The following is a 20,974-nucleotide window of genomic DNA, read 5'->3' as shown; positions in this document are numbered from 1 at the left end:
AAGTATTATGTAAAATTATTATGTATACAGAAGCCAAAGACGACAGCTCATACAGAATGGACACAAACACATGGAAACACACACACAACAACAACAACAACAACAACAACAACAACAACAACAACAACAACAACAAAAAATTGATAGTCTGGCACCCTGCAGAAAACTTAAAACAGCATTCCTAAAAATCACTGGACAAATCTATATTGGTGTTATTTCTGTGCCTGCTCTTATTGGCCAACTGTAACCAATCACGTCAATACCATCTCAACACACCAGTGCAATTGCTAGTCAGCAGCCATATCACCTTGTAGCTCTAGACTGGCTGCCCACTAGTTTAATTCTAAGACTTTAGTCATTAATCTTACAGTTAATACAAAATCTTTTTGTTTAAACACTGGCCCCTAACATAGTGCATAGTGAGCCTGGTTTCCCCCAAGGTTATTTTTCTCCATTAACCAACATCTTATGGAGTTTTGTGTTCCTTGCCACAGTCACCTTAAGCTTGCTCACTGGGGGTCTAAATATAAATATAATTTACTTATTTTTTTATTATTTATTTTAAGGTGCAATTTACAATCATGTTTTTTATTAAGAAAAATATCAAAGACATTACTATATTACAGCTTCTTTTTGTGTTAAAGCATAATTTTCTGTAAAGCTGCTTTGAAATGATGTGTGTTGTGAAAAGAAGTATACAAATAAAAATGACCTGACTTGACACTGAAGCTATCAAGCGGGGATACGATTTTGGAGGAAATACTGAGGTTGCTGCTGGAAGAGGTATTAGTGAGGCCAGCAGGGGGTGCTCACCCTGCAGTCTGTGTAAGTCCTTACACCCCAGTATAGTGATGGGGACACCATACTGTAAATAAATAAATACATAAATAAATAAATAAGGCACTGTCCTTCAGATGAGATGTTAAACCGAGGTCCTGACTCTCTGTGGTCATTAAAAAACCCTGGGCTCTTCTCTTAACCCTTTTGCACTAAGATCAAACCAGTGTGATTACACTAGGCTGGGCTCAGACGTGTATGATCAAACTGGTGTGATCTACATTCATGCTGCTGTTTACCAGTAAAATCGGTTGTCATAATGACTGAAGCGGTTGTCATAATGAACCAGCTGATCAAATAGTCTTTTCAACATCACAATATCTTTATTTGTATATGTTACAACTTTAAAACAATCACTAAATAAAGTATAAAGCCATTACCGTCAGAGTGCACTGTTTAGATGCAGTGCTGCAGCCATGTTTTCTGATGTCAAAGAATATATATACTAGTCAGTCCACTCGAGCCTTCTTCCATTCCATCCATCACAACCACTTCTGTGGGCTGGGAGAGTGTAAGGGCTAGGTTTTTAGAATCATCTATGCTCCTCCTTTTGAATGCTTCTATGATGATACAAACTCAGAATCCCATCTAGCATTGCAACGAAAATATGGCGGCATGCATAGCGGCAAGTGCATTCGCAACTGCATCTTATCTGTCTTAATCAATCATTATAAACATCTAAAAACTATATTATATGTTTGATAATATATAATCTGACCTTCAGTGCACATGCTGTGATATAATCTGTCCTCCAGTGCATCTGCTATGAAGTGTAAGGTAAGATTTATTTTAATTACAGTGCACATTAAAGAATTCACACTGGGAGAACCATCAGTACAAGAGAAACTCGCGTGCGAAAATGTTAAAGAGTAGGAGTGTTGGAGGAGCCACGTGACGCCATGCGAAGGGCAGACGTGTGAGAGACAGCTCTGCGCACTTTGCTAATTTTTAAAATTATTTTCATGATATAATCCGGTGAAATTCGATACACCCAGTTACACATTTGCTGTTTGAGGTAAACATGGCAAAGAAGTCAAAATCCTCGGGCTCTGGAGACATTAAAAGACACTTACGGATTCAAGATGAAAGCCCAGACAGGCCTGTGGACCGGGGACTTGATTTGGATGGCGCGGCGGGAGAAGGAATCCAGCGTCAAATGTCCAACATGTTGGTGATGTTGACGAAGGTACTTGCGGACTTGGAGGATCTCGCTGTAATACGTCAATCGATTACGGCGATGGAAAAAAAATTCTCTGAGTATTTGGAGTCATCAGAGAGGGAATTATCCGCTAATCCACCTGTGACCAAAGTTGATTTGGAACGTGTTCTTGAAAAGCTTGAAGATCTTGAGAATAGAAGCCGCAGGAATAACATTTGAATTGTTGGAATTCCTGAGCATGAGGAGGGCAGAGATATGGTGAAATTCCTAGATGAGCTTTTCCCGAGTCTGCTTGACATAACAGGCCACAAGCTGGAGATCGAGCGAGCTCACAGAGTCCCAGCTCACAGATCTGCTGAGGGAGAAAGGCCCCGATCGATTCTGGCCAAATTTCTGAGATCATCCGATAAAGATCTCGTGTTGCGCCAGGCGAGGAGCAAAGGAAAGCTTTCTTGGAAGAATTACAATATTTTCTTGTTCCCGGACTTTGCGAACTCGAAAAGAGAGAAACGCGATCGGTTTAAGGAATGCAAGAAACTCTTACATCAGCGGAAGATCACTTTTGCTCTGATGTTTCCAGCCAGACTGAGAATAAACACTAAGGACGGCAGCAAAGTATTTACATGTCCCAATCAGGCAATGTCTTTTATTGAAACAATGGATGAGTAACCATTGGGTGTTTTTCTTGTGAGTGGATTGACTCACTGTACATACTCTGGCTTTCGGAGGAAGCTGGGCACCATTTTTTTATTTTTGCATTGGCTCTGCCGAGCGGCTGGAGTTTGTTTTGTTTTGTGGATTAACACTTTTCCTTAAAGAAACGTTTGCATTGACGGAAGATCACTTTTACAATGAAGTTCCCGGGCAGATTGAGAATAGACACTACGGATGACCACAAAATATCTACATGCCCATACAAAGGATGTCTTTTATAAAGTTGGCGGACTGTGTAAATCATGGGATATACTTTTATGCGGCCTCCGAGTGAATGGATTCTTGACCATCTGAGGAACTGGGATGCGTGTTTCGTTTCCTTTTGTGCTGGTTCCGCCTAGCGGTTGGAGCTTGTTTTGTTAAATAACACTACTTCGGGACAGTTATGGATGAATCTGTCAGTTCCTTGTGCTTATGCCTCCTGTTGGCTAGAGTATGATTTGTGGAGTATTTTCGTGGGACATTGGAATGATTACGTCATCTGCTGCACTCATCAGCTGGCTCACTGAAGATTAGTTTGTCTGTCCGAGGAAAATGAACGGCTTTATATCGGCTGGAATTTGTTTTGTGAAGGAACACACCTTCGAGATAGTTCTGTGAATGAGTCTACATGTTCTTTGTGTTTATTCTGCCTATTGGCTGGGGTTTGTTTTACAAAATATTTGATGTTATGTAATTCTGTCTTACAAATTTGTGAGACAAAATTTAGAAATTTTTGGGAAGGTTAATGTTATTAAAATGAATTGTATTCCAAAATTTAACTACCTGCTACAATCTCTCCCTGTAGATGTCCCCCTCTCTTATTTCAAGCAATTTGATAGCATAGCGAAGTCCTTCATTTGGAATGGTAAACGTCCCAGATTGCATTTTAATAAGTTACATAGGCCGATAGACAAAGGTGGTCTAGGCCTACCCAAGATTTTGTTTTATTACTATGTGTTCAGTCTCAGACATTTGGCTCATTGGTCACTTCCACCTGAGAGAGCCCCTCCTTGATTTGTTATTGAACAGGCAGTTCTTGCCCCTATTTCACCATTACAAAGCATCTCTATCAAACTATTCGGAAAAGTTAAGTTACACCCCATTATTTCGCATTTAAACTCGGTATGGACTAAAGTGTCAAGATTGTTTAAATTGGACACTTATTTAAATGTTGCCTCGAGCATATGGCAGAACCCAAGATTGTGTATTGGCAAGTCCCCTTTCTGCTGGCCGGAGTGGATTGTGAGGGGGGTTGCTACACTCGGTGACCTATATGAAAGTGGAGTGTTGAGATCGTTTGAAAACTTGGTCCAACATTTTGGGATCCCCAGACCTCAGTTTTATAGGTATTTACAACTGCGCCACCTGCTTTGTACTATTTTTGGGAGTAGCACCCCCGCCCCTAGGAGGCAGATGCTTTGGGAGAGGTAATTGCGGCTTTTGGATCATGAGGCATCAGTGTACTACTCCCTGTTAATTCAGAGTCTGGGGGATGGAGCCTTAACTTCTCTCAAGAGAGTATGGGGAAAAGATTTCAACTTGGCATTGGAGGAAGGAGTGTGGGCTAAGATTCTTTAAAACATTAAGTCTGCATCTAGGGATGCAAGGGTGCGTCTTATACAATTCAAAATTTTGCATAGATTTGATTGGACCCTCTCTAGACTGTATAGGCTTGGTCTTAAAGACACACCCACCTGCTGGAGATGCCAATCGGAGGATGGAGACATGACCAATGTTTTTTGGTGGTGTGTCGAGATCCAGAAATTCTGGTCGAAGGTTCAGAATTTTGTGTGCGACGTGGAGGGCACTCAGGTTTCGTTTTGCCCCAGACTTTGTGTTCTGGGCGATGGGGCGGTCATCGTTGTGGGGGATGGCCATATAGAGAACTGGGTTCTGACCTGTGTGATGATCGCCAGGCAGGTTATTTTGAGGGGTTGGAGGTCAGCTGGTGCGCCCCCATATCCGGAGTGGTGCACGGAGGTGGGGAGGGTGGCAGCTTATGAGGAGGTGTCATCGGGAAGATGGGGTGGCTTGGATATGTTTATACGGAAATGGGGCAGGTATTTGGAGTTTTTGGAGGGCTCTCGGGTGGGGTGTGGAGAGAGTAGTGTAATATAGTTAGTATGATTATTATGTGTGTGTATGTATGTATGTATATATATATATATATATATATATATATATATATATATATATATATATATATATATATTTGTGTCTGTTGGATTTTTATTTCTATATATTTATTTATATTTGACCACAGTGATTTTATATATATATATATATATATATATATATATATATATATATATATATATATATATATATATATATATTAATTAATCTTTATCAGTCATGGCCTCCTAATACTTCCCATCCATGAATTGGCTCGATCACTCTACTCTCTCCTCTCAGTTAACAGCTGGTGTGTGGTGAGCGTACTGGCGCACTATGGCTGCTGTCGCACCATCCAGGTGGATGATACACACTGGTGGTGGTCCCCTGTTAACTATATAAAGAGCTTTGAGTGTAGTGTAAGAAAAGCACTATATACTGTAAGTGTAACATTTATTCATTCATTCATTTTCCTGCCGCTCCAGAGAAATTAGTCACATGGCATTTGTGGCTCAGGTGATTTGCACAAAAATTTCTGTTGTTCCCATGAGCAAAGATTTGACAGGGGTCCTGCATCAGCCAAGCAAATGCTATTGAGAATTATCATGCTAAATGATAGACCTCCTTGCTATAAAGATATAAACCTAGCAAAAACACTGCCAGTTTTGATCCAAAAGCTTTTCTTATTTAATTGTAAGCTTTCTACTGTCCTATAAAAACAAAAAACATTATCTTCAATTGTTTGTTCTTGAAGATCAAATTAGGGTGTGTTGACATATAGAACTAAAGCAAATGCTCATCACATAATTATTGGGAGGGACCACAATACAATTGTATTGCAAAATGCCATTATACGACACACCTTGTCATGTGATTGTTAGCTGACTCAACAATAAACCCTGCTATTCTTAAAAAGACTATAGGATTACATTTACTATTTTGAAATATTTCACAATTCCATAAAGTGCGTGCAAATATGTCACTTTCTAGATAAACAAAATTTCATATGGAACAAATAAAGCAATAAATCTGTTAATTCTTGGATGACAGTCATACCAAAAAACTACAATGAGCTGCACTGTGTAACTTTGTAAAAGGGAGTCTTATTTTCTTTTGTGCTTCCTTATGAGAGGAATTTGAGCAGCAGCCTACCAGTTTCAAATTGTGGGTGTTTAGCACAAAATGCCACACCAGCCACTCCCTGCCATACAGGGTTTTCCTGATGATTCACATGGTGTGTTAGCAGACTAAGGAATATTTTAATGAGACAACAGATCAAGCTGGGTGTGCTAATTTGGAATGTGGTTTTAAGGCAGTGATGGGTCAATGGGTTAAGTTGCTTTTGCAGCTACTGTACAAAGAGCAAAGTGTTTGAAGATGAATGTATTTTTTAATATTCATGCATTTGTGTGCAGTTAAAAAATTTAAATTCAGTCATTTACTCACACCCATGTCTTTCATAAACCGTATTACTTCCTTTCTTTTGTGGAACACAAATGGAGTTTTTATTTATTTATTTATTTATTTATTTATTTATTTATTTATTTATTTATTTATTTATCCCCTTTTCTCCCCAATTTGGAATGCCCAATTCCTCGTGGTGGAGCGGTTACTCACCTCAATCCAGGTGGCGGAGGACAAGTCTCAGTTGCCTCCGCTTCTGAGACAGTCAATCCGCGCATCTTATCATGTGACACGTTGTGCATGACACCTCGGAGACTCTCAGCACGGGAGGCTCATGCTACACTCCGCGATCCACGCACAACTTACCACGCGCCCCCATTGAGAGCGAAAACCACTAATCGCGACAACGAGGAGATTTACCCCTTTGACTCTACCCTCCCTAGCAACCGGGCCAATTTGGTTGCTTAGGAGACCTGGCTGGAGTCACTCAGCACACCCTGGATTTGAACTCGCGACTCCAGGGGTGGTAGTCTGCATCAATACTCGCTGAGCTACCCAGGCCCCTACAAATGGAGTTTTTTAAAGCAGAATGCTCAAGCTGCTCTTTTCAATACAATAAAAGTGAATGGTGTCATGCAGCTGTAAAGCAAGATTTTCAGTGAATAGCAACTTTAATTTCAATCTTTTCCTCACATAAATCATCATACACTGGTGGCCAAAAGTTTGGAATAATGTACAGATTTTGCTGCTTCAGAAAGAAATTGATACTTTAATTCACCAAAGTGGCATTCAACTGATCACAAAGTATAATCAGGACATTACTAATGTAACAGCATAATCACTATTTGAAAAAAGTCATTTTTGATCAAATCTAGACAGGCCTCATTCCCAGCAGCCATCACTCCAACACCTTATCCTTGAGTAATCATGCTAAATTGCTAATTTGGTAATAGAAAATAATTTGCCATTATATCAAACACAGCTGAAAGCTATTTGGTTTCTTAAATGAAGCTTAACATTGTCTTTGTGTTTGTTTTTGAGTAGCCACAGTATGCAATAGAGTGGCATGTCTTAAGGTCAATATTAGGTCAAAAATGGCAAAAAAGAAACAGCTTTCTCTAGAAACTCGTCAGTCAATCATTATTTTGAGGAATGAAGGCTATACAATGATTGAAACTGCCAAAAAACTGAAGATTTCATACAAAGGTGTACACTACAGTCTTCAAAGACAAAGGACAACTGGTTCTAACAAGGACAGAAAGAGATGTGGAAGGCCCAGATGTACAACTAAACAAGAGGATAAGTACATCAGAGTCTCTAGTTTGAGAAATAGACGCCTTACATGTCCTCAGCTGACAGTTTCATTGAATTCTACCCGCTCAACACCAGTTTCATGTACAACAGTAAAGAGAAGACTCAGGGGTGCAGGCCATATGGGAAGAATTGCAAAGAAAAGCCACTTTTGAAACAGAAATACAAAAAGAAAAGGTTAGAGTGGGCAAAGAAACACAGACATTGGACAACAGATAACTGGAAAAGAGTGTTATGGATCTTAACTCCATTGAGCTTTTGTGGGATCAGCTAGACTGTAAGGTGCGTGAGAAGTGCCCGACAAGACAGCCACATCTATGGCAAGTGCTACAGGAAGCGTGGGGTGAAATGTCACCTGAGTATCTGGACAATCTGACAGCTGGAATGCCAAGGATCTGCAAATCTGTCATTGCTGCACATGGAGGATTTTTGGATAAGAACACTTTGAAGTGGTTTAAGTAGTTTACATTTTTTTTTTTTTTTTTTTTTCAAATTGTAATAGTAATTTTTCACGTTATTAATGTCCTGACTATATATTGTGATCAGTTGAATGCCACTTTGAGTAAAAGTTAATAAAAGTACCCATTTCTTTCCATAAGAGCAAAATCTGTACATTATTCCAAACTTTTGGCCGCCAGTGTATGTCTTGGAATAAATCACACAGGTCGTATGGACTACTTTTATGTCTTTTTGGAGCTCGACAGTCTATGGTCACAATCCACTTTCATTATATGGAAAATAGCAACATGATCATTCTTCTCTATTCCAAAAACGTAAGTAATAAAGGTATGGAACAACATTAGGGTGAGTAAATAATGTCGGAAAATTTATTTTGGATAAACTATCTCTTTAATGTAGCTGTGAAATAAAGACTTCAAAATAAATACAGCTAAACAAGATGGAGATGTCATGATAACTTGGTGTTGATTGTTGATTGTTGAGGATAAATATGAGTAATTATTTCCTCATGTCTCAATCTCTCTTTCTTTCACTCGCTGTCTCTCTCTCTCTCTCTCTCTCCCTCTCTCTCTACAGTACCTACTGTATCACATACAGACACACACAAACATACAGTACATGCCCATATATACAGTATATATATATATATATATATATATATATATATATATACACATGAACTGCATGCAGTAGGTCTCTTAATTCATTTAATGAATCCCACACCTACCTAAGAAATCCTTATTGAACACTAATTTTTAATTGAGTCACAAAGTTGTGCACTGTTGTAACAGGAAGTTATGCAAGACATGTAAATTCAAACAGTCAAGCAAACAGGGACATTTCACCCCATCAAAAACAAAAAGACCTTTGCTGAAGCCACAGTTGACCCACAGCATCCATAACCAAAAGCAACTGTGATATAACTTGATAAATATGCTGCACTGACTGATGTGTTACTTTTGGACCTGGTTCCTGTTTTTTTTGCACTGACCCTACGGAAGCCTCATAAGGGAAATAAGTCAATATGGCAAAGTTACTATGAGGCTCGGCCTGTTCCTTAACATGCAAATACGTAACTGTACATTGGTCTTTTGCCTAAACTGGAAGAGAACCTTAAAATTATCATAGAGGAAAGGGAGATAAAAAAACAACTAAAATTAATCTAGCTGTCCAAGGCCCTGATTTAATAAATCATGACCTTAGTTTTATTAAGGATCTATCTGCCTCCAGACCTGTTTTGAGATACAGGGCTTCAAAGTTTTGCCACTCTGGCTAGAACTAATTTTCGGTTTTGTAAATAATTTTTGACTTTTTAAAAAACAACCACTAAAAGTCATGAAGTGTCTTTCACTGAGTAGGTATATGTAAATAAATTTGGACCAAAATGCCAGATAGAACCTTATAAAACTCAGGTCATGAAAGGTAAATATGAGTAAACTTGATACCACCCATAACATTTTTTAAATGCTTTGGGAGAGGTAATTGCGGCTTTTGGATCATGAGGCATCAGTGTACTACTCCCTGTTAATTCAGAGTCTGGGGGATGGAGCCTTAACTTCTCTCAAGAGAGTATGGGGAAAAGATTTCAACTTGGCATTGGAGGAAGGAGTGTGGGCTAAGATTCTTTAAAACATTAAGTCTGCATCTAGGGATGCAAGGGTGCGTCTTATACAATTCAAAATTTTGCATAGATTTGATTGGACCCTCTCTAGACTGTATAGGCTTGGTCTTAAAGACACACCCACCTGCTGGAGATGCCAATCGGAGGATGGAGACATGACCAATGTTTTTTGGTGGTGTGTCGAGATCCAGAAATTCTGGTCGAAGGTTCAGAATTTTGTGTGCGACGTGGAGGGCACTCAGGTTTCGTTTTGCCCCAGACTTTGTGTTCTGGGCGATGGGGCGGTCATCGTTGTGGGGGATGGCCATATAGAGAACTGGGTTCTGACCTGTGTGATGATCGCCAGGCAGGTTATTTTGAGGGGTTGGAGGTCAGCTGGTGCGCCCCCATATCCGGAGTGGTGCACGGAGGTGGGGAGGGTGGCAGCTTATGAGGAGGTGTCATCGGGAAGATGGGGTGGCTTGGATATGTTTATACGGAAATGGGGCAGGTATTTGGAGTTTTTGGAGGGCTCTCGGGTGGGGTGTGGAGAGAGTAGTGTAATATAGTTAGTATGATTATTATGTGTGTGTATGTATGTATGTATATATATATATATATATATATATATATATATATATATATATATATATATTTGTGTCTGTTGGATTTTTATTTCTATATATTTATTTATATTTGACCACAGTGATTTTATATATATATATATATATATATATATATATATATATATATATATATATATATATATATATATATATTAATTAATCTTTATCAGTCATGGCCTCCTAATACTTCCCATCCATGAATTGGCTCGATCACTCTACTCTCTCCTCTCAGTTAACAGCTGGTGTGTGGTGAGCGTACTGGCGCACTATGGCTGCTGTCGCACCATCCAGGTGGATGATACACACTGGTGGTGGTCCCCTGTTAACTATATAAAGAGCTTTGAGTGTAGTGTAAGAAAAGCACTATATACTGTAAGTGTAACATTTATTCATTCATTCATTTTCCTGCCGCTCCAGAGAAATTAGTCACATGGCATTTGTGGCTCAGGTGATTTGCACAAAAATTTCTGTTGTTCCCATGAGCAAAGATTTGACAGGGGTCCTGCATCAGCCAAGCAAATGCTATTGAGAATTATCATGCTAAATGATAGACCTCCTTGCTATAAAGATATAAACCTAGCAAAAACACTGCCAGTTTTGATCCAAAAGCTTTTCTTATTTAATTGTAAGCTTTCTACTGTCCTATAAAAACAAAAAACATTATCTTCAATTGTTTGTTCTTGAAGATCAAATTAGGGTGTGTTGACATATAGAACTAAAGCAAATGCTCATCACATAATTATTGGGAGGGACCACAATACAATTGTATTGCAAAATGCCATTATACGACACACCTTGTCATGTGATTGTTAGCTGACTCAACAATAAACCCTGCTATTCTTAAAAAGACTATAGGATTACATTTACTATTTTGAAATATTTCACAATTCCATAAAGTGCGTGCAAATATGTCACTTTCTAGATAAACAAAATTTCATATGGAACAAATAAAGCAATAAATCTGTTAATTCTTGGATGACAGTCATACCAAAAAACTACAATGAGCTGCACTGTGTAACTTTGTAAAAGGGAGTCTTATTTTCTTTTGTGCTTCCTTATGAGAGGAATTTGAGCAGCAGCCTACCAGTTTCAAATTGTGGGTGTTTAGCACAAAATGCCACACCAGCCACTCCCTGCCATACAGGGTTTTCCTGATGATTCACATGGTGTGTTAGCAGACTAAGGAATATTTTAATGAGACAACAGATCAAGCTGGGTGTGCTAATTTGGAATGTGGTTTTAAGGCAGTGATGGGTCAATGGGTTAAGTTGCTTTTGCAGCTACTGTACAAAGAGCAAAGTGTTTGAAGATGAATGTATTTTTTAATATTCATGCATTTGTGTGCAGTTAAAAAATTTAAATTCAGTCATTTACTCACACCCATGTCTTTCATAAACCGTATTACTTCCTTTCTTTTGTGGAACACAAATGGAGTTTTTATTTATTTATTTATTTATTTATTTATTTATTTATTTATTTATTTATCCCCTTTTCTCCCCAATTTGGAATGCCCAATTCCTCGTGGTGGAGCGGTTACTCACCTCAATCCAGGTGGCGGAGGACAAGTCTCAGTTGCCTCCGCTTCTGAGACAGTCAATCCGCGCATCTTATCATGTGACACGTTGTGCATGACACCTCGGAGACTCTCAGCACGGGAGGCTCATGCTACACTCCGCGATCCACGCACAACTTACCACGCGCCCCCATTGAGAGCGAAAACCACTAATCGCGACAACGAGGAGATTTACCCCTTTGACTCTACCCTCCCTAGCAACCGGGCCAATTTGGTTGCTTAGGAGACCTGGCTGGAGTCACTCAGCACACCCTGGATTTGAACTCGCGACTCCAGGGGTGGTAGTCTGCATCAATACTCGCTGAGCTACCCAGGCCCCTACAAATGGAGTTTTTTTAAAGCAGAATGCTCAAGCTGCTCTTTTCAATACAATAAAAGTGAATGGTGTCATGCAGCTGTAAAGCAAGATTTTCAGTGAATAGCAACTTTAATTTCAATCTTTTCCTCACATAAATCATCATACACTGGTGGCCAAAAGTTTGGAATAATGTACAGATTTTGCTGCTTCAGAAAGAAATTGATACTTTAATTCACCAAAGTGGCATTCAACTGATCACAAAGTATAATCAGGACATTACTAATGTAACAGCATAATCACTATTTGAAAAAAGTCATTTTTGATCAAATCTAGACAGGCCTCATTCCCAGCAGCCATCACTCCAACACCTTATCCTTGAGTAATCATGCTAAATTGCTAATTTGGTAATAGAAAATAATTTGCCATTATATCAAACACAGCTGAAAGCTATTTGGTTTCTTAAATGAAGCTTAACATTGTCTTTGTGTTTGTTTTTGAGTAGCCACAGTATGCAATAGAGTGGCATGTCTTAAGGTCAATATTAGGTCAAAAATGGCAAAAAAGAAACAGCTTTCTCTAGAAACTCGTCAGTCAATCATTATTTTGAGGAATGAAGGCTATACAATGATTGAAACTGCCAAAAAACTGAAGATTTCATACAAAGGTGTACACTACAGTCTTCAAAGACAAAGGACAACTGGTTCTAACAAGGACAGAAAGAGATGTGGAAGGCCCAGATGTACAACTAAACAAGAGGATAAGTACATCAGAGTCTCTAGTTTGAGAAATAGACGCCTTACATGTCCTCAGCTGACAGTTTCATTGAATTCTACCCGCTCAACACCAGTTTCATGTACAACAGTAAAGAGAAGACTCAGGGGTGCAGGCCATATGGGAAGAATTGCAAAGAAAAGCCACTTTTGAAACAGAAATACAAAAAGAAAAGGTTAGAGTGGGCAAAGAAACACAGACATTGGACAACAGATAACTGGAAAAGAGTGTTATGGATCTTAACTCCATTGAGCTTTTGTGGGATCAGCTAGACTGTAAGGTGCGTGAGAAGTGCCCGACAAGACAGCCACATCTATGGCAAGTGCTACAGGAAGCGTGGGGTGAAATGTCACCTGAGTATCTGGACAATCTGACAGCTGGAATGCCAAGGATCTGCAAATCTGTCATTGCTGCACATGGAGGATTTTTGGATAAGAACACTTTGAAGTGGTTTAAGTAGTTTACATTTTTTTTTTTTTTTTTTTTTTCAAATTGTAATAGTAATTTTTCACGTTATTAATGTCCTGACTATATATTGTGATCAGTTGAATGCCACTTTGAGTAAAAGTTAATAAAAGTACCCATTTCTTTCCATAAGAGCAAAATCTGTACATTATTCCAAACTTTTGGCCGCCAGTGTATGTCTTGGAATAAATCACACAGGTCGTATGGACTACTTTTATGTCTTTTTGGAGCTCGACAGTCTATGGTCACAATCCACTTTCATTATATGGAAAATAGCAACATGATCATTCTTCTCTATTCCAAAAACGTAAGTAATAAAGGTATGGAACAACATTAGGGTGAGTAAATAATGTCGGAAAATTTATTTTGGATAAACTATCTCTTTAATGTAGCTGTGAAATAAAGACTTCAAAATAAATACAGCTAAACAAGATGGAGATGTCATGATAACTTGGTGTTGATTGTTGATTGTTGAGGATAAATATGAGTAATTATTTCCTCATGTCTCAATCTCTCTTTCTTTCACTCGCTGTCTCTCTCTCTCTCTCTCTCTCCCTCTCTCTCTACAGTACCTACTGTATCACATACAGACACACACAAACATACAGTACATGCCCATATATACAGTATATATATATATATATATATATATATATATATATATATATATATATATATATATATATATATATATATATATATATATATACACATGAACTGCATGCAGTAGGTCTCTTAATTCATTTAATGAATCCCACACCTACCTAAGAAATCCTTATTGAACACTAATTTTTAATTGAGTCACAAAGTTGTGCACTGTTGTAACAGGAAGTTATGCAAGACATGTAAATTCAAACAGTCAAGCAAACAGGGACATTTCACCCCATCAAAAACAAAAAGACCTTTGCTGAAGCCACAGTTGACCCACAGCATCCATAACCAAAAGCAACTGTGATATAACTTGATAAATATGCTGCACTGACTGATGTGTTACTTTTGGACCTGGTTCCTGTTTTTTTTGCACTGACCCTACGGAAGCCTCATAAGGGAAATAAGTCAATATGGCAAAGTTACTATGAGGCTCGGCCTGTTCCTTAACATGCAAATACGTAACTGTACATTGGTCTTTTGCCTAAACTGGAAGAGAACCTTAAAATTATCATAGAGGAAAGGGAGATAAAAAAACAACTAAAATTAATCTAGCTGTCCAAGGCCCTGATTTAATAAATCATGACCTTAGTTTTATTAAGGATCTATCTGCCTCCAGACCTGTTTTGAGATACAGGGCTTCAAAGTTTTGCCACTCTGGCTAGAACTAATTTTCGGTTTTGTAAATAATTTTTGACTTTTTAAAAAACAACCACTAAAAGTCATGAAGTGTCTTTCACTGAGTAGGTATATGTAAATAAATTTGGACCAAAATGCCAGATAGAACCTTATAAAACTCAGGTCATGAAAGGTAAATATGAGTAAACTTGATACCACCCATAACATTTTTTAAATAAAATAAAAACTCAGTCTACTGAGGATGGCATCTTTCGGATAAGCAAAATAGCCTGTCTTGTCCGTTTTTGCAGGTTCCCCAAAATGAATATGTAATTTGGAGAATGCCCTCATGAAAGTACAAAATAAAGAGTGATGTCAAAGCAAATATATAACAATACCTCCTGAAAAATGATTTATCATGCCTGAAAGTTAATTATGAATATGTGTGCAAATTAATATGACTGAATAGCACAATTGCTGTACAGTTACCACACGCAAAAGCCTCTTCTAAATATGGGTGTTTCCAGCCTATATGCAAATGTGGCTTTTGTACAATTATTTTTAGTAAATCACCTGCAATACACCCACAAAGCGCACACACAATTGCACAATCGCAAATTATTACTCTGTATTTGGGACAGTAAATAAGGGCCCAAAATGTCCAAAGCACATATAGAGCAGGTAACTCTGGAAGGATTTTATTGACTTAAACTAATGACAATTGCTTGTGCTGAGTTGCTAAATTAATTTTGGAAATACATACACCGTTATTAGCAACTGTTACAACCTGTCTACAGTATAGGTATACTGGATTTAATTTTGACTGTGTTGTGAGGACTGTGCTTCAAAAGGTAAACTAGTCTTCCTTCAAATATTTATAATAATGTGAAATGTCAGTGCATCGCTCTCTGTTCCAGTGAAAAAGCAAAGCAAAGCATGAAGCATAATTAACAAATGTCCAATGTTATGCCAGAGCTGTAAAACCTGAAGTACATCAACCACTGCCCAAAAAATAATATATATAATAAATAAATATATAAAATAAATAATAATTTGATCATTTAAAACAATGCATACCAAACAAACAGTAAATATAGTCACAAAAAGGAAAAGAGTGTGTAGAAGTACCCCACTAACCCAATTTTCATCATTACAACCAAGTTACTCTTTTATGCTGCAAAACTACTTTATGATGAAAAACTTAATCTAACTTCAGGAAGCATTGACTCCTGTAGTGGCGAGCAGTCTTGGGTGACTAGGTTCATGCTCCCCAAAAGTGTGTCAATACTGTACAATTGCACAATACTGTACAATATTGTGCAATGTGTAACCCTATCTGCCGTTTTCAAGGATCTCGAAGCATACACACATGAACAGACTGACAGAGAGTATGAGAGGAGGGAATCTAGACTAGGACAAGGAGGAGGAGATGGGGGAGAGCAGTGGACCTTATCACTGAGTGATTCCAGCATAACATCTCCTTGTTCTCACGTCTTTTAGCATTGTCACTCATGCACTGTGTGTGTCTATTCTAACAGCTTATTAATGGTTCCTACTGTTGAGCAATATACTGAGATTAGAGAGACCGTGAAGTAAAAAAAAAAAAATCTAATTTCATGAGGTTTAGAGGAAATTACAATTTGATCTCAGACATGCCTCCAGGTACAGTATGTAATGAATGTGCATATGGTTAGGTTTAGGGTTTGGGATTTCAGATTTTAAGATATGCATTCCTCTTCACTGTATTAAATCCTGTACAGCTGAAAACAACTCGCTCAACAACTCGCTTTTGGTGCCCCTCCGTGGACATTTCACTCAGAAAATGGAACTCACACATGCCCCTACACCCAACAAAACGTATCGCTTTGGCCACTTGGGGCAGTGTTTCGGATTTTGGTAAGCACAGACCAGACTTTAACTAAAGAAAAGTCAACTTACTGTTTCCGATTTCATTGTGAGATCAGTCTGTACATACATCAGTTATTTATATTGCATAAATAAATATGTAATAAGCAGCCAAATGTGTTCACTGACGTTTACTCTCTTCAAATAAAGTGATGGATAGGAGTCTAGCTAAAATTGGTGGCCTGAATTGAATCAGTTTGAAATTCGATTTGTTGATAGGTTGGTGTCTATGGGAATAAAAGTCATACATTTCCATACAAGCCAAGTCGTACAATATCTTATGATTTTGCTATCTCATACAAATTATTACGAGTTGTCGAGAGACTATATTGAAAAGAGTGATCAAATAAAAGGAAAACGGGAGAGAAGGAGTTTCAGACAGCAAAGTTACTCAATAACAGATAATGATCAGTGCTGGAGTTTCCTCTATTTCAACCTCTTTCTCTCACTGTATTAATACTTTTGGTTTTTCTAATATTTCTCCATCTCCCTTTACTCTCATCTTATAACAATGAGATATAAAGGGAGTTGTTTTGTCTCATTCTAGTGCTCTCCCTTTCTGTCCCGTTTTGTCTTTTTGTTTGCAGCTGTGCCTTATTCAGCTGAGAGTCTCCTCTCCACAACCCCTTGTGAGTCTTCATGAGGTTCTACGCTCTTCTTTTTCCTCCCTCCCTTCCCTCTCTTGTCTCTTTTCTTTCACTATCGGCCTGCTGTCCTGGCCTCAACTTTCTTTGCACACAGACTCTCCCCTTTCAAAAACAACTGTGAGAGCCAAAAACACAGAGGGAGACAGAACACTGTACAATGACCGTCTCTCTAAACTGCACATTATGTGCTTTGGGGAAAAGACACATGTTTGTTTTTCCCCATGTTTGTATATGCATGAATGTGTGTGTGTGTGTGTGTGTGTGTGTGTGTGTGTGTGTGTGTGTGTGTGTGTGTGTGTGTGTGTGTGTGTGCATGCGCATATGCAGAGGTCAGTTGCTGACAGTTACCAAGAATGAACAGCATTTGTCTGTGTAATGGCATATGTGCATTCGGCATGCAGAATTTGCCCTTGCAGATACTAAATATGTGCTATGTACATACTTTAGTCATTATGTCATGTGTTATGGCATGTCCCTGTGTCTGTGCACTTGAATATCTACCTCTCTATGTTTTCCTACTGGGAACTGAAATCTGGATGGCGCTTTGCCCCTGTAGAGAAAGTGGAATGCAGAACCCCCCTCCCCCCTTCTTGTGTCAGGCCATAGGGAGTACAAGACCAAGTTAAAGATGTTGCTCAATACACTGGCCCAGGGTCTTATATGGCTCCCAGCTGTGTGGAGCTGGTCAGCTCCTTGGTGCTTGAGAGGCCTGGAATGTTTGGAGTGAAAGCATGCTGGAAAGCTCAAGTCACCAACAACAATCTTTTGGAGTTGGAATAGGAAGAAAGAAAGAGAGAGCAAGAAAGAGGGAGAGAATGACAGAGAGAGACAGAGAGAGTGAGAGGGCGGCAACATGTTTCACAGTGTGCCTCACCCAGGCAACAGTGGGTTTTAGTTCCATAGAAGATTACAAATGGGTGGAAAAAACATGCAATTGTCTAGTTTCGCAGACAAAGCCAGTAGCTAATTTATTCACTGATTTTCAGTTCTCAAGACCTTTTATTTTCACAGTATGTCAGGTTTGTGTTGTCCAAACAATATGATCAGCCTCAAATCTACAGATATAAATTTATGAGTTTAAACATTTGTCATACCAAGTCCCATTAAAAGAGTTCATACAGACATGTCAACTCATTCAGGGGTGTCGCCAAGGTGAAACATTGCCCCGATCAAGCCCTGAATGATTTTAGTCTAACCCAGGATGCTTTTTGTTCAGAAGTTATTTGAGTTGAACTGAAATGGGAGTTACTGAGTAAAAGTTGGTTATTGTTACTCCGTAAATCGTAATTTCATAAAGACGGACTGTTGATTGGTTAAAATCTTTTAAAAAGAATTTTCAGTCGTCTGTTTATAATCAGAACGGCAGATTTGCAATTTGCAAATGAATCACTCTTTTAAATCGGATCTTTTCAAATAAAGAGCACCTATTATGGTTTTTAAACGTGCCTAATTTTGTTTTAAATGTCTCATACAATAGATTTACATGCATCCAAGGTCAAAAAACACTTTAATTTGCTCATAATTTAAATTGCAGCATTAACTTTTTTTCCCAGTGTCAAAAACGACTCATTCAATGATCCTTTCTAAAGGATTCATTCTAAACTCCTCCTTTCAGAGAGCCTACTCTGCTCTGATTGGTCAGATGTCCCAGTCTGTTGTGATTGGTCTACCGCTTAGTGTAGTGTTTGAGGGCGGGTCAAAGCTGATCGTGAGCAGCCAATGAAGACCAGTGGCAGGTTTTCTGTTACCAAATTAGGTAGGTTAGTACAGGAAGTAAGTCTGGAATAACGGCTCGTTTCAGGTGTTCAGAATCGGTTCTTTCTTTTGGGAGTCAATATCTCCATTTGTCATGCACTTTGATTTTTGAAACTTTGCAGACTTTTTTACATTCACAAACAGCTATATAACACACTACATGAAAGGTAATATTTGAAAAACCATAATAGGTGCTCTTTAATTGCTCAAACAGGTTGGCGAAATCATCTAAATTCGCGATTCACTCTGAATGATTTGGACGCCTCTGGCACGAACTGAACCATTTGGAGTGTTTTCTCATACTGTATACTCATACATAGCCACTGAAGTTTTCAAATCCTAGAAATCCCTATGAACTTAAATAAAAATTAATTTAAAAAAATTAAATTAAAAATTAAAAAATTATATATATATTTATTTATTTATTTATTTTTATCTATGATCTACCTGTATAACTCATTAAATTATTTCCTTCTATAATTGGTTTCAAACCATTTTAATTAATGTTTATCATAATTTAAAAAATTTAAATATACAGATTATGGGTGTCTCCCATACTAACTAATTAGTAATTACCATGCAATTATTATTGTATCAAGATATTCTGATTCATTATTAGAGAATACAACAGTGAGGGTGAGGTGTGGACTTTGACCTGACAGTCAGTGTTTACGCAGCTGTGAAACCCAAAATTCAGTTAATGTGTGTGGAAGCTATTTTAATTCGTTTGGCAGAGAAGGACCGAGATTTCTCTAGTTGTAAACGTGTCGTACGTGTTCCTCTAGTAATACCATGTAATGTAATTCCAGATTACATGAGTGACTCACAGACACTTGATTATATAGTTTTCAAAACAAACACTGGCTGGATGACAAAACCGATTAAGCTGCCTATCTAGACAGCATTTGTGGGTATCATAAGCGCGTGCAATATTTTTGTCCATCATTTTGCGCATAACAAGCTCTTTGCCCAAAAAATAGCCGACTGCAAGCGCCTATAAATGCTGTCTAGGTGGGCAGTTCAGAGTCAGGGGGTTTGAGTCGTTTTCACGCGGACAGTAAACTCTTAAAGAAATCGACGAAGTGTGAATGTTACAGTTCACATAGTGTGAAGACACGGTCGAACTTATCTGCCACGGACCACTAAGGTGAACTTTAGTGGTGTCACAGAAATAGGCTGTTACATTGCATTCAGCTCCTCGCGCACAGCACACTTCTATTACTTCACAAGGGAAGAAATAAAAGTTCATAATGACATCAGCTTTTATTTTAGCACACGCCAAAGAAGTTAAGTTTTAAAAACTGAAAAAAAAAAAACCCTCTCGTTTATACAATATGATGCACATGTGGGCTAAACCCACCCAAACCGAAATACAGCAGACAAGAAATTCAAACTATGCTACAAAAAATAAAATAAAATAATATATTTAAAAAAAAAAAAAAAGTATTCTTTTAAAAACACTTACCTTTAGTGTGATTTCGCCGTGGGAATCTTTCGGGGTGCACAACACGCGCGTCAGTAAAGTGCTCACTGTCTTTTATTTAAAAATCCTTCTTCCGTAAGGATAAATGTACTGGCGTTGGTCATTAAGTTTGGATAGCCCAAGACTCTGGAAACACAGACCAAAATTTCTGAGATCCCGTGACGGTGGGGGAATCGCTGGGCGTCGGTTCGGAACCTCTTCCAAACAGCCGAAACGAGTCTGTCTCGCCCAAATCTTCAGAGGAACTGGATATAGTGGTGCTGATGCGAGTTGTCTGTCTCGTCCTTTTGATTCTGTCACGCCTTTGAAAAGAGGATGTCAAAATTATCTCTCGACTCTCACACAACATTGTAGGAATGCACTTCAAGACATCCAGATTTGGCAAAGAATATTGCAAGAACAAAAACGACCAAACAAAGAATCTGTTTGCTGCTTTGACGGTAAAAAAAAAAATAAACACGCTGATCCTAAACTCTGTGTTTAAATAGTTTTGGACAATCAGCGTAATATAATATGGAATGTAACTTTTTATGTAACTTTTTGTTATTCAGTCCGTAAACGTGTCTAAAAACTAAATTCCTGCGATTCCTTTGTCTCCCCTATA

At 38.3% G+C, this 20,974-nt stretch overlaps 2 protein-coding genes across 3 annotated transcripts in view; one reads left to right on the top strand and one right to left on the bottom strand.

Annotated features, from left to right (window-relative positions):
- Positions 1–20,974, top strand: part of LOC127420106 (uncharacterized) — a 59,656-nt gene that overhangs the window by 4,418 nt on the left and 34,264 nt on the right. The gene's annotated exons all lie outside the window — the stretch shown is intronic.
- rhobtb4 (Rho related BTB domain containing 4) overlaps positions 1–20,974 on the bottom strand; it is an 85,637-nt gene that overhangs the window by 64,487 nt on the left and 176 nt on the right. Inside the window, exon 2 of one of the 2 annotated variants that reach the window (XM_051662051.1) lies at positions 20,353–20,672. The gene's annotated coding sequence lies outside the window, so the exon portion shown is untranslated. Of the gene's footprint in view, positions 1–20,352; positions 20,963–20,974 lie in introns of those variants that run through there. The other variant, XM_051662061.1, reaches the window with a different exon arrangement.

This window comes from Myxocyprinus asiaticus, chromosome 3 (assembly GCF_019703515.2).
Source record: "Myxocyprinus asiaticus isolate MX2 ecotype Aquarium Trade chromosome 3, UBuf_Myxa_2, whole genome shotgun sequence".
Taxonomy (NCBI): Eukaryota; Metazoa; Chordata; class Actinopteri; order Cypriniformes; family Catostomidae; genus Myxocyprinus; species Myxocyprinus asiaticus.
The sequence above is the reverse complement of the archived record's forward strand: the minus strand, read 5'-3'. Positions and strand labels throughout refer to the sequence as shown.